Genomic DNA, 15,652 nt, shown 5'->3' with positions numbered 1-15,652 from the left:
AGGTGACTTCAATTATCTTTGCTGATTAGATCTTATAGTCAGGTTGAAGTTAGATGGAGCTTTGCTGGGAGTGATGTCACCAAACTCTGTGAAGCACGGAGGCCTGGTAACAGTGAAAGTTGTCCCGCCCTAACAGGTGCAACAAAACTAACAACAGGGTGAGAGAGATGCCAATCAAGTGCAGTTTGCACAGGCCCGCACAGTCCTGATAAGAAACCTAATGTTTTAGCTTTTCAGAAAGACAAGTGGAAGAAACTAGTATAACACAGTTTTAGAGAATAAGCCTGTACATTAATTTGGTTTATGTTTTACACATTTAATAAACATTTCTACATTTTTTGACCAAGAAAGAAAGTTGAATCACTGAAAGATTTAGATGTGGCCTTTGGTCTCTCACATATAGCTGCATACTTTGACCTCTGCACATTGTTGTCAGCTCTACTTGTGGCAGTAACAGTCCAAAGATTCCACTAATAGGCCTACAGACCTACATGACCAGACACCTGTGTTCTTCGAGAGGGATCACTCCTAATATCTCACTTGGGTGTTAACTCAAGGTTTCCCTTTCTCCCCTGTCCTCAGCAGCGTCCCAAAAGGGGTGTGTCTGCTCCCCCCCCCCCCCTATTTGTTTAGGCTACCTGAGTTTGGTTTTAATTGCCCACAGCCGAAAAGTAAATACATAATTAAGACACTGTTTCCCTTTTATATGGACTCAACAGTGATCATCTCCGCACATTCTAAGTCAAACCACATTTTAATTCCTCTTGGCTTCAATAGCCATAACTGGTAATCTGTCCCCACAAAATGTAACAGCAATATTTCTATGACGGCTTAGCCTACTTTATGTGTGTGGTAATCACATGCGCATTTGACACTTAATAGCATTTTATCTCTTATTATTCGTTTCTATAACGTCCCCATAGGCTATATCAGTGTTGCTATGTTTTTGTGTGTCCTTGGATTCTCGTAAAATAATTATAGTCTATGTTTATTGAAGTTCAAAAACAAAATCGCCCCCTTTACTTTACCAAGAATCAATCCGGACATTTAGTGAGTCTGCTGCTGAATCTTATGCTAAATATGAAATTTAACTACTGATTAAGAGGCAAAAGATAACAGCCTTTCGGGGCAGTTGGACTCAAAGCCTCATCGGATGCTTTTTTTTCCTTTACTAAAAACAACCACTGATCTGCTCTCAGGGAGTACTGTATGAATTTTAATATGGATGCAAACACACAGAGAGGATGCCCAGCGCGTGAACCGACACAGCGCGCTGGTATCTGCGCATTTTTGTTTTGACGTTTTTTTCTGTGCATGCCTGAACTGAAAGCGTGTTTCTTCTGCGGAGGTCTCGTAGCCCCTTTTTTTGAGAAAACACACAAGGATGGCGTTTTACCTGAGTGTTTGTAGAGGAACATTTTGTATGCTAACGTCGCATTGAATTGCATCATGGTTTTCAATCAGATCTCGCACCGGCCAGGCTCCGCCGAGCCTCGGCAGTAGCAGGACAGTGCGCTGTTTATCATAAAAATGGAAGACCTTTCACGTCAAGAAAAGGCGTCATTTCGGTGATATGCGTCTGAATAACTGATTTTTCATTTCCACGTCAATTGACACATCTGGGAAAGCGTTTCTCTTTCCCTCCTGTCTAGCAAGACAGCTGTGTCATCAACAACCGGCGTGGTGTTGTTGTTGTCTGATTTTTACGAGCCTCGGCAACTGGATATCGGCACAGTCTGCCTCTGCGCCAGCCATAGGCTACCCGGTTAATAAGGTAGGTATCACACCTTTATTAATATTAGGTTTTGCTCCGTAAATCAAGCATCACTTGCTTACATCTTCTAGCCTATAGAGCCAGCTGTCATTGTCAAAATGGACTGTCTGCCTAATTAGCAGCAGCAAATATGATGCTGTATTGCGGAGGAGACATCGGGCCTGGTGGCGTTTTACGCGTAAATTTCAAGAAACACAAGGTTGACAGTGAGCCGCCGTGTGTTCACAAGCCAAATTATTCAACCTTGAAGCCTCGCAGCCCACGACGGTGAATATAAGGCCTGTGTTTTAGCCCAAAACACAAAAGAGATGCAAAGACATGGCAAGACCGCCGCGCAGGAGGTAACACACAGCCCGCGTTTAAGTTCAGTCGTGACAAGACCTTATAAATATTTCACCAAAAAACAAGCCTCCAACAGCTGACTGGTGAGGCTGGAGCATGCACGGCGTTATTAATCAAATACCTAGGCTACACCACAGCAGTGTCACTGTTCGGGGCATCATTCTGCAAGGCCATGACGGGAAACATCTGCATCTTTACGGGTAATAATAGTCTAGCAGGGTGGTATAGTGTGTGTGTGTGTAGGGGCGGTAGTTTCTCTGATTGTGAATACCCTGGTGATGTGTGTGTTTGTGCGCAGCCAGGTGAGGATGTGTTGGCGCGTCTTTGAGGTGTGGGAGAGGCAGGCGTCTGGATGAGGGGAGCCAGTTCATAAAACGTGTCTTTAAAGGGGAAAAAACAAACAAACAGATGATGCCTGAGAAACTGCCGCAATATCCCACCTCAGATCCTTTATGAGACCATCCAAAAGGGCCAAGGGGTTGTGACTTAAAACGTGAAATCAAGGTTAGTCAACACTGTTTTTTCCCCCTTTTTTCAGGGCGTGACAGACACTCACACCAAGAGATTTCTTCTTCACCACTCTACCACAATCATTTCAGTAGTCATGAGGTTGCTAAAATAAAAACGGATGTGTAAGAATCAGGGAAGGCTGCTTGACTGGGCAGGACATGTTAGATCTATACTGTATAGACATTTGATTTTGACTTATGCAGTCAGGTCAGTTAGTTGGTTATCTGTTACAAAACAAATACAATATGAGAATGTAAAGGCGTTGGGTGCAAATATCACAAAACTGTAAATCCTCCTTAATATTACAGACATTCCTGTTTGAGTCTAGAGATATTATGATGATTTGTCTTTAGGGATGATGCACCGGGATGTTGGATGCTTCACTATCTGCCTGAAATTCAACTTAAATGTAACATAAAACTAATTACCAGTCAGTCTGGCTTGACTTTGGAGCTGAATATGACAGAATATGATTTTAAGTCTTGGTTATTCTGACAGATACAGATGAACAGGATCACATATGTGGTTTATGTTGGTACAGATAGAGGAGTGCAGGGATGGGTGAGAGCAGCTGTGACTGTGGGGTCATTGAGTGCAGGCTGTGAGCCACACATACTGTGCAGTGTGTCTTGAATGCATAAGAAAACCGGGGCTCACAATAGCTGTCGCTAGCTGTCGTTGCTCACCTGGTAATCCCAAATTCAGTCCAGAAATGTGATTAAATGGGGAAACAGCAACTATATGTGGCCGCTTAGTCCGTTTGTGCAGTGCGGAAATAAATGGAATATGTTATATTGGAGGATTTATCCTGCTAAATCAGGATGAAGAGCTTTTAAAATATATGAAAAAACCCCACAGACTTTGGTTTAGAGTTAATGAAATTAAGTAGAGCTTGTGGTTTTGATGTATTTATGGAAATAATAAAAAGTGACTAGTGTTTTCAGTGAAGGACAATGGATTCCGACTGCTTTTCTCCATGTATTGGATTATCCAGTTGCTCTGACTCTGGCAGTGTGCATCATGTCTGGTTCCAAAAATGATGAGAAATTCAGTTTAGATGATTAAATACACAAATATACTGGACCAAGAGATGGCAGGAGGAGGGGGACCAATGGGGAGGGGAGTCAGGGAGCGAAGGACTGATGTATGTGCAACAGACGTGGCAGATGCTGACATTTTAAGCCATTTCTCTAGTCGAGAGGATACCCCTGTCTGGATGAGCAGTAATGGATTTTCTTTTTTTTTTTGCTGTGGAATTCCTGGAGCACCCAAACAGATTGTTTGAGCAGAGAGTTTGAGCAGCAGCAGGTCAATAGTTTGGTAAAAGTAACGTAAATGGATACTACTGGCCAGTTGTGTAGGTATTTGAAAATCAAGACCTTTGTAGTTATGTTTTGCTGGCTTATGTGTGCCTTGCTGTTTTCTTAAGGGGACAGCAGGTGCGTCATCCATCTGTGGTTTCACCATCTTGAGTTTCTCAGTTCTGCCAGAGAGCGCTGGCATCGGACATGAGGACTGTTTCTACTGCAGCCTGTGAGCAATGTGAGGGACTGCTTTCAGATGAAAAATTAAGGATTTATAAATTCTGCTTCTGGCTTTGTGGATATCTACTTTTCATCTGGCCCATGATCAGCACAGTGGAGAAATTTGAGGTTATTTGGTCTAAGAAGTAATTCACTTTGTTTACTACGAGTAGAAAAGATGACTGTTTTTAGCTCAGAGCTGGTTAAACTTTGCCCCTAGTGGTTTCGGATTGAATCTTGCCACAGTTTTCTCTCCCATCACTGTGCTTCACTTCCCCCCTGTACTTTCATGCTGAGTAAATAACACTCTAGTAAAAGTGAACAGCCCACTAGAGCTGAAACGATTAGTCCATTAACCTATTTGTTCATTGACAGAAAAATAATCGGCAACTATTTTGATAATCAAATAATCTTTTCAGTTATTTTTCAAGCAAACATTTTGAAACAGTACCACACCTTCTCATGTTCCAGCTTCATATATAAAAGTAAACTGCATAATTCTGGGTTTTGGACTTTTGGTCAGACAAAACAAGGCATTTGAAGCCGTCAGGTGGGCGTATTTTTTGACATTTCATAGACGCAACGATTAATTGAAGGGGAAAAAAATCGATAAAGAAATTAATTGTTTGTTGCAGCCCACACTCTTTAAAAAATAGACAACATGACTAGTTTGGGTTTAGAGATCTGTACTGGCATCAGTGTAATACCTTCATATGCCTGTTTACATCTTTGACACAAGATGATGGGAAGCTGTCAAAATGATACTCTGACATTGAGTAAAGATTGTATTATTCCTTTTATTGTGTGTAGAATTTGGCTGGTATCTTGAAATTGTGTATTTTATGGAGGTGTTGGTTGAGTGCCATGACATTGTTATTATTTTTTTAATCTGCAGGCTTGTTATGATATTGATTAATATCGCTGTTGATAAAGCGGTAGACGTTTTTTTGTTTTATGTTGCCTTTAAAATGCCTCGAATACAAAATGTACAACACTTACAGAAAGTGTTTCAAAGAACTGGAAGTGGAAACGTCTCAAAGTGGAAATTGTTAATCCAGCAGGGGGGTTTTTACTTCTCTTTCACAACATTGGGAGACTTCCAAGATACAAATTACAAAAGACTGGTGTAAATTGAAACAGCAGACGCATATCCTGACTTTCAGTCACTTGTATTGCTCGATTCCACAGTTCCCATAATGCACCTCAATAGCATCTCTTTGTTAGACACTCCCTCCTTTGTAAACCTCCTTCAACCCACTTTGCAGCACAGGTTGTATATTATGGATTTGTAATGTCCAAGACCAAGTTTAGGTAACCCTGATGACATCAGTATGGCATCATCAGGTTTCTTTTTTCAGACTTGACAAAGCTCAAAAGTCCACAGATGACATCATACAATTATTTTCATAAACTGAGAAACAGTGGAAATTAATTAATTACCTAAGCTGACTTTTTTAGTGTTGTATTTGTATTGTATATCAACATCAATTCAACATAATGAAATGTAAGGGAGTCAGTTTCAAATCAATAACATATCCCCAGTCCCTATTAACATCAACATTAAACTCTGTGTTTCTTATGGATCAAATTATCTTTTTCATGCGCTTGAGTCAGTCACAGTGTTGCGTTATAAATAGGTCTAAAGGTGTAAAGGTTCTCTCTGTTGGCTCCTTGATTGAAGGGCATGCCATTTACCAGCGATGTCCTGCCTTGGACATTGTTAGATGTCATCCCCCTTTGAGAGGAGGAGTTAAAAAAACTGAACTGAATCCCATTAGACCTTTTCTGCTTTGTGTCACACTAAGTAGATACAGATAAAGACATACAGAATGCCTCCTCTCCATTGGAAATGGTTGCCATTTTTTGTCTCATAGCTTTCTATTTTTTTATGTAACGTGCTGGATGCAGATGCTGAAGGGAAAAAAGTCATTACAAAATTTAAATGGACAGACATCCCCTGCACCGACTGAGGGAAGAGGAGATTATTTTATTCTATGACCACTGACTTCTTGGTGCTTTATTTGTGAGCTCCCTCTGCAGCCACGTTGTTGGTTATTGTTGGCTCGCTGTGTGCTCCACACTTTGGAGTGGACATGCGTGTCCCTTGTCTGGGATGTACAACAGAGGATGTTCATGGCCAAATTAGCCAGCAGAAATTCAAGTTAAATGCCCCCTTTAATGCCTTTTTAAGGCTTTCTTTCTGGATTGTTAGCATCGTACAGCATCCAGTCTTCATTGCAGTGTGTAGTCAAGAGTAATGATGTGTGGTAATGATTTCCTTGAGGCAACTCATCTTTGTTCATTTCCCTTCTGTTTTCTTCTCATTAAACCTTTCAAACTCATTTGCATGGTACCATGCAAAATAAATAAAGTTAGGAGCCAACAGTTACTCTCCTCTTGTTGGCACAGAGGTCCCATTCTCAAGCCATGTTAATCACCACCTATTTATCTGCATCCATGCGGTATCTTCCACATGGATAAACATGCAAGTATTTTGGACAGAAAGCAAATATGTTTACATATGTTTGTGTGCCATTTATTCCAGGAAGCCCTTAGCAAAGTCATTTTAGTGTCATTATGTGAGAGCATTAATTGGCAATATCTGGAATTACTAGAAGAGCACATTGTATCTCTATTTTGAATTAAATGTTGGCATGTCGGTATGCATAAATGGACCAAAGGGGTCCAAAATCTTGTGGTGTTGTCCCTATTCTCATTAATGTGCCACATTTATGCCAAAGACCTTCAAAAGACCTTGAATAATGTCCACATAATCATTAGGAGGCACTAACATGTTGTTCTGGCAGCTGTGTTCTGCAAACAGTATTTTATTTTCCACAAACATTGCTATCGTAACATGTCACTGTGTCATCTGAAGAAATGGGTCTGAGACGGATGTGATGCATAATGGTTGTAGATGTGTCTCACCATGACATTGTCTGCAACATTCCTAAAGGCCTCAGTAAACCAGCAAAACGGCAGGGTTCAGAAACAGCATGTAAAATGTGGCAGAAATGCAAATTTGAATGCAGGATAACATAATATGTGTTATAAATGTTCATTTAGTACTGAAAAGAATCCCAGCTGAATCCCAGAATCTCTCTTGTGGGATATTTGAGTAGAAGGCTAATGCAGCTCATGTAGATCAGAAGGTGATTTTTAAGTCTTTCTTCTATATAGCATCCTCTCTATAGGTCCATCTATCAAATTTCTATTGAGCAAGTGTTTGTATGACATTTTTTATTAGCCCTTTAATAAGTCTCAATATTGCGTAAATTAAGTTGAAAATCTGACTGATACATATGAAAATTACCATTTTTTACACAATTACTGGCAAATTAACACTTTCAGAGCAATGTGCTGAGAACAAACCATGGGTTCATCAAAAACAATTACACGGTTGCAGCTGATACAGCGGAGGTGAGACTTTGTTATTGTACACTCTCATTTCTGGATGGGAGCCACTCGGGCCAAAGGAAGTCACTCATCATCATCTTGTTAAAGTCAGAGATATTTCTCCATCTGCTACTTTGGCCATGTGTCCCACCCAACCACAGGAGTACAATATAAGAAAACACCGCCTCAATCAGACACCCTGCAGTGCGTAATCTGCTATCACCTGCCATTTGCCCCAGTTAGTGCCTTTTTATTTCATAACTGTCTGTGCAGTGAACAGCAGGAATGACAGGAATAGGAATTGCTCAAGTGAGACCCCGAGCTGAAAACCTGCCAATCACACATGTAAGGCCAACAAACCTGCACATTTTACCACTCCTCCTGCCTTTCAGCCTGCAGAACAAGATTAAATGCTCTTAGACATGTCTGACTTACTGATTTTCAACAACTCTCAAAAGTGCCTGATGTGATTTTATCCATATATTTTTTAAAAAAGCTCTAGAGGTGGTGGCGTGTATGCTTTACCAGCCATTAGCTTTGTCACACAAACTATATTTTTATACTTCTGAGTTACTGTCATGCTGGTGAACACTGTGGGGATGCGCACAACCGGGCCATAAGAGACATGATTTGTATGTAATGAGATGAATGAGTGGGAGAGCTGTGTGTGGGCATGTGTGTGTGTGTGTGTGTGTATGCGCTTATCCTGTGCAACCCACGCTATGACTCGCTTATCGGGGGATTTTGAACACAAGGAGTAGGATGATTCAAATGTTGGAAGAGCACTTGTGGCCCACCTGGCTTTGCTAATCACTCCGACGCGTCTCTTTCAATCAGAAGAAAGGCTGCTCAGCAAGTGCACCAGCAGGTTTATTATAACAATAATAATATCAACATGAATTATTGGGACAGCTCTCATGTTTTGTTGTGTGTGGTTATGTTTGGATTGATGTTGTTGATGTTTGATAAATACACGCTACCTGAGTCTCTATGTCCATTTTTCCTTTCTTTTTTTTAGCCTACATCACTAAATATTGCACTGCAAACAAGGTGTTCCAATTAAAATGTAATCACTCTGGGAAGATATGAGTCAAGTCCACTACAAGCAGCTCTGAGGCAAATCATGTGTCTAGTTTACAGTGATGTTCAGCTGATCCCTGTTTTGCTTTGGGCTAGTGGGCTTTGCTTAATTGTTGCTGAATAGTTTATGAGGTTTGTCATGTTGAGGCAGGGACAGCCTACAGTGCTGCAGGCTATGATTTTTTAGATAGCTCTTTTTATATAGGTGAATCAATTGAATGAAAACTGTGGAATCAGTAGTCAGTAAGCACGTGTAGTTAAGTCTGGCTGTTCTGGATCATAAATTACCTTTGGTTCAAGCGGGTTTGACTTGGCTCAGAGAGATCATCCACGTCAACAATCTGTGCAGAGCATGGTCACAGCAGACAAGATAAGAACGTCATGTACTGTGGAAAGATTTACTGTGGAACATGCACCCCTACCCACAGACACTCTGGATTTTTTAATGACCCATTTAAAAGAAAAATATCTAATAAAAAATGACAAACTTATAGGGAGGAAGGAAATATTGCTGGGTAATCCACATCTAAAATAAGTCGGATCCTGGTTAGAGAGGGATGCTGGCTCAGTGAAGCGTGTGCAGCTGCGGAGTGGAGCTCTTCCCCTCATGCACGAGCACGAGCATGGAGGGGTTTTTCAATTTTCACTCTTTTCCCTGCAGCGCTATACCTCACAGTCTGGGTTTCAGCAGCCAAATACAAAGAGGAGACAAAAAAAGAGACTTTCTCTCTGCATATGATGTGATCTCGCTATCTTGTTTTTGTAATGTGATGGACTACAGAGTTTACTTATGTACTGTGCTGAATAATGTTTCTGAAAGGCAGACTATCTTGAGGGAACCCTGCAGAAAAATGTGAACACAGTGATTTTGCACTCTTTCATCATACCACATCAAGCAGCACTCATACTACACACATTGTGAGCATCCCAACACACAGCTTTGTACCGATGTCAGTGTTAATTCTTCATTTCTTTTCCTTGTCTCTCTCCACGTGTTATTCCCAGGGTAATGTCTGCTCTGGGTGCTTCTATTCCCTGAGATGTGATGTGGTATTCCCACAGAGGTCAACAACATAAGGGCTTGTGGATCTGTAAGCCCGCTAAGCGTTCTCGTATGCTAAGTGCAGTAGGTCACCTTGGTTTCTGCAGATTCCAGCAGAAGATGATGAAGGCAAGGGCAAGCTAAGGTGGGAAATGGGGATTGGGAGGTCATTCACTGGCCGTTTCTTTTTGACCACAGAGCTAAGTGTTGTGTTATATTTTTTAAGCCTCCCCCTGAGGCAGTACGTTTTCGGGTTGTCCATCTGTCCGTTTTTTATGAATGCGTTATTTCAGGAACACTTTGAATTTCTTCACGGTTTGCATCAACATCCATCTTTATCCTTGGAGTCAAGGATATTTCAGGAACACTTGGACTCAAGGATAAAGTGATTAGAATTTGGTGGTCAAAGGTAAAGGTCTCTGTGACCTCAAAACAAAACAAATTAGGACAAAATTCAAGAAGTCATACGCAAAGTATGACAACATTTCACACAAATAGGATAAAATGATGAAATTATGTCATTGTGTATCCAAAAGGTCAAAGGTCAACTTTACTGTGACATCATAATGTCCTGGAAAAACACTTGTTTGGCTGTTATTCAACACCATAACTCAGGAGCAGGAGTAATTTTGACCAGATTTCACAGAATAGGTCATACTTTTGATGGTCAAAAGTTACCTCAATATAGGTTTTTAGACATAATTTAATTCTTTTTTTCTTTCTTCTTTTTCAAAGGCTTGGGCTACATTCACACTGCAGGCCTTAATGCTCAATTCCGGTTTAAAGCCCAAAATGTTTTTACAGTTCCTATGTAGCCTATATCAGACTGAGGTGTGAACTGACCACGGCCTACAAGTGGCCTGCATGCGCAGAAGAATAAAAAAACGTTGCACGCTGTTTTACGAAAGTAAACAAGGAGGCCATTGCTTACCTTCCCGATTTTCACGGGAGAATACACTATTTCATTGCCCTCTTCCAGTTTTCTCCCAGAGTCACATTTTTCTTGATTTATGTTCACAAAAATCTTTTGAATTGGGCCAGTCAAGATTTCACACACGTGTACACTGGGATGACAGAATGAGTGAACAGTAACTAGCACAGTACGGGCTTTCCTGCACCTTGTCCGTTCTGCCTTTCCCTTGCAGCCTCATTGTGAATTTCGAGCATCATCGGAATCACGTGGCTGCTAAAACGTATTGGAGCGCACCTAGCAAATCGTGATCCTGTGAGTGAGTTTCAATCACAGCTCATAGAGAGCCTTTGCTTCTAAAATGCCAGGAGAAAACAAAAGCACCACCTTGTAGACCACACCACAGTGTAGCTTAATTCTATAAGAACACATCTGTACAGTAATCAAGTACATGTGTGCCTGTTTATCCAATACATCTATGATAATCCTTCATTAATCAGTTCAAAAATTTATATTCATTGGAATCATGCATATATATCAACAACTTCCATTTAGCTAAAAAATAACCTTTATACCTTTTTGTTTTCAATTGTTTCCAACGATTCAATACATATATTATAAGTCTGGACAGACTTGGATGTAAACTGCAAAGTGACAGTATTTGTAGTTTTATTTACTTGGAGGCAGTTACTCTTTGTAACTGCAGCTCTTCTCATTTTGAACTGCTCATTTTCCACACACTGTACAGATGTCGGCGACTATAATAGAATCATTTGTTGGTAGAAAAGGTGCATAGGTGACACAAACATTGATCATCTCTGCAAGTTTGTTATGGCTCAAGGCTGTGCCCTGGTAGCCGGGGCAAGGGGGAACAAGGAAAGCTTTTTTTGTAGGATATTTTTGGTTGCAGTCCATTAAAAATTTAGTGGTCACTCAGTTTGTACAACGTTAAGGCGGAGAATCCAAAGAGGGCAAAGTGTCTTGTGGATGTATATTTTTGTGTGTGGGGTGTATTTAGTCTATGTGATCATGCTTAAAAAATAATGAAAAAAATATTTTCTGTTTTGATGTTTGGACATATTATTAAAAAATAATGTCCAAAACATCAGAAAGAGGTCAAGAGAAAAAAGCAACAAAATTCCTCCACGCCTCTCATGTGCCTTCCATGCCTGGCCTGGAGTGATACATCAGCCTCAACATCTTCCTCCTCCTCTTCCTCCTCCACCTCCTCCTCCTGTCCATTCTCATCAGCCACAGGCATTTCACTGCACAATGCAATATTGTAGAGCATGCAGCACACAACAGCAGTACATGAAAAGAAGTGGAGGTATGCTCTAGCAGCAAAATGCCCCAATATAACCCAAAGGTGACAATAGTGAGTTCTGGTTACGTGATGCACGATGAGAGATTTGAATAATCTCCTTTTCCTCTTACGACAGACACACTTTAAAATACATATTAATTAGCCTCGATGTGCAAAAAAAGAATCTGCTTAAAGCCTGGAGAGCAGATCAGAATGTCCAGCATATTAACCATTTTTGGGAGATGGAAGGAGTGGCTTGGAGCAGGCGAATGTGATGAAAACAAGACACACGAGGGACAGGAGGACTCCCATAGCAACAGTTACAAACAGAAGACAGGTCAAACTAGCAGTAGCATCTGTTTGGTTGCTTGTCAAGCACACTGCGGTGTGATGTGCTCGAGCAGGGGCAGGTTTGACATCAGTTTTGTTGCTAGGGAGTGTTAGATTGAGTTTGCTTTTGTCCTGTGTAGTATGTAAAAGCCCACAAAGCAATAGCTGTTGCTTGAAAGGGTTTCTGGCCTGCAGAAAAGAGGAAGAAAAATAGGTTTTATTAGGACATAAACATTAAAGATTTAGAGTAAGAAAAGTGGAAATCCAAATAATGAACAGGGTGATTGATTATAATATGCCCGGCTACTCTCTAAGCGATCCTGCTCTTTTCTAATAGCATTTAACGTTATAGCTTATTTTTATAATAACCTCATAAACTAAGCTTTTTATTTCTGCCTGGAGTAGCGGGGTGTCTCTTCTTCTACAACAATGAAGTTAAAAGGACCATCTCCTTGTTTGATAATCTGCGGGGATGGGCTTCTCTCCTGCCTGTGTGTCTGCTTGTCTCTGTCACACAATAACAAACAACAGTGATACTATTTTTTAATAATTATAGCGAATGAACTTTGAATCTTTTAAACTATAATTCTGTCGAAGTCTTAAACATTGTAATAGTTGTGCATTTGATGTAAAAAAGTAGATTTCAACCAGATGTTCATAATAGGGAAGGAAATGAGTCCTCTGCACCGGTCGGTATTTATCTTTTGAAAGCTGGTTGTGCTTTGCTTAACTGTTTAAAGGTGATGAAATGACGCATCTTGTCACGTCACACAAACCTCTGCTCTTCAGATACGTAGTCGTCTCATTCACACAAATGACACGGGTCTGCCTGAAACAAGCAATGAGCCATTTTCGCAGCTAAAAATCATGGTTTTGATCAGACCATCCAGCACATGTGGAAGTTTGTGTTTGACAAGAAACACATGAGTATTTGTGAGTAAATCAATGATTCATGACTAGTTTCATGAGAGGAACCAGGTGTGGTTTCATTGGGCTCCTGTTTCAGTATTCTAGTCTTGGTATTATCAGCCTGTGCATGCCAATATCTATTCCACTTTGATGCTCCCTTCCCCACTGTGACAAGTGATGAAGTTTTACTTTACTGCAAACATCTACACCTTAATATTTGTAATATATAGTATGTATTTCTTTCCGTAGATGTTTCTAGAGAGTATGCTGTGTGTAGCTCCGTACGTCATGACTGTTAGCAGCCAGGTGGTATGGTTGCTACTGGAAACAGATGCAATCGCTGTTTAAGATGCACAAAGGTATATTGTTGCTGGAGGATCAGGTACACATGAAGCAGCAGTGAGGTTTAACCCTGGCATCATCACGTATGACGGGGCTGACGTCCTGCTTTGTGCATATTCGGTGGCTAAGAGAGAGATGCATGGCTGACAGTGTTGCTAGGAGACCACACACAGCGACTAGTGTGAGAGGCTTGATTTCACCTCCCTCCCCCATTCTTGTAGTCTGGCTGCGTTTCACTGTTTTTCGATCCTCTCCTCCTCGCACATGCCTCCATTTGCTCATTCCCTCCACTCTCATATTCCCTGCCTCGATATCTCCTTCCATCAGTCTGTCTCCAGTTTTATGTTTTCCGCCTAATCATATTTATCTTCAGCCCCGCTGATCCCTCAGTGACTCTCCATTTATCGGCTTCCCCCATTTTTTGCCGTGCCCCCTCCCCATCTCTCTCCCGCTGCCTCGATCTCTTCTCCTCTCTAGCTGTGTGCATCTCAAGCTGCTCATTCTTCTCCTGAGCGTTTCACTCTGTCCTCTTGCTGCTTCCTCTCTGTCACTCTCATCTTCTCTCTCCGCTTGTTTCTGAACAGCATCCCTGTGTCTGGCTCAAGTGCAGCTGTGGGGTCAAGTTATGATACTGTACGGTGGTGGGCCGAAATGGCTGCGGTATTAAGGAGAAACTGAATAAACTCAAGCATATGTGCAGTATCTTAAATATGGAACCTACATCAGTGATAAAATGAGACTTAAATCCAGCTTTCACTTACTGTCACATACTGCGTTATAAAGTAAAAAAGTGCTAATTTGCTATTTAATTTAGGCCCAAAGGATGCAAACCTGAACATCCTCGTACTGGATGTGCAGAAGTAAGAAGATGATGTCTATAGTGAAGAAGATATTCTGTACTATCTGCCCTTTGCAGAGCAAACATATCTTATGAATGCTTTTTCTGCAGTCAAAAAGGGTGGCAGGTTGGTACTTGTTGATATTTACAATATCTTGTTTGCATTTATTGTCTGCAAAACAGGAGGGTTAATATACTGCTGTGTGTAGACAAATGTGTGTTTTGAGTATGTTTTGAAGCTATTGGCCATAACCCAAGGCCAGACCAGTGCAGCGACATATCCCTCCACTCTGCAGCAGTACTGCCTCACTCACAGTGAGGTGCAGCAACACTACAGGACCTCAAGCTGAGGTGGAGCTGGAGGGCAGAGGGCTGCAGCACAAAACATTCCAGAAGGGTTAAAAAGGTGGCGGTGAAAGACAGATTTTAGTCGGAGGATACAGAAATTGTACGGTTATAGCTAATTATTTGGATGTATTATATTTTGCTCATAACTTAGCTCTTTCTCACACCTATACTCCACATGTTTAGCATTTCCAAATTATTAATAATGATAATGATCAAAATTTCCTATCATTAATAACCCCACACTCAAATCAGCTGCTGAGCATTTACAATTACCCCTTCACACCCCTGCGTGCATGTGTGTTTAGCATGTATGGCGGATTCCAGTATATGCGTGTGATCTGTTTTCTTATGTGCATGAGTGAGTAGTCTGCAGCGATGCATGTGCATACGGTTACACGAACCATGGCTCCATCTGCCTCTGTGTTCTAATGACAGGAATTCAAGAGACTCCTGACACTACATTTTCCAAAATTTATTTGGGATTTAAAGTCACTCTAGGGATCAATGCCAACCAACCAGTATGAGTATACCACATGTTTTGTGTCAGTCTGTAAAATTGATGTGTGCAGCCCAGTTTGATAAACCTGTAAGATGAGGTTATCCTGGTTCTTTAAGCTTGGCTAATTGCACACCAACCCACAGCATGTAATGTGGCAATTGCAGGGCTGCTTGCTCAGCTGCCAGATCCTAGAAACCAAAATCAAAGCTCCAGTTAACAAAAGCCCCGCCTACAGTCGCAGCTCCCTAACCTAATTAACATTGAGTCAGCAAGCATGGCGGCAGCAGCAGCAGCAGCCGAGGTTGTGGTCAGGGCTTCGGGATACAAGAATAGCAGTAGCCACGCTGACATACTGGATGACACACTGGGCTGTGACAAAAGAATCACACTTAGCTACACCACTCAGCATGCCGCCTGGCCCAGGTGACAGTGACTGACGCTCTGTGGATTTTTGGTCCTTATAGTGAGATATGGTTGAGGTATTGATCTGCACAGTAAGGATGCTG

The sequence above is a fragment of the Micropterus dolomieu genome, linkage group LG23 (assembly GCF_021292245.1).
Source record: "Micropterus dolomieu isolate WLL.071019.BEF.003 ecotype Adirondacks linkage group LG23, ASM2129224v1, whole genome shotgun sequence".
Lineage (NCBI taxonomy): Eukaryota > Metazoa > Chordata > Actinopteri > Centrarchiformes > Centrarchidae > Micropterus > Micropterus dolomieu.
Note: the sequence above shows the minus strand (reverse complement) of the source record.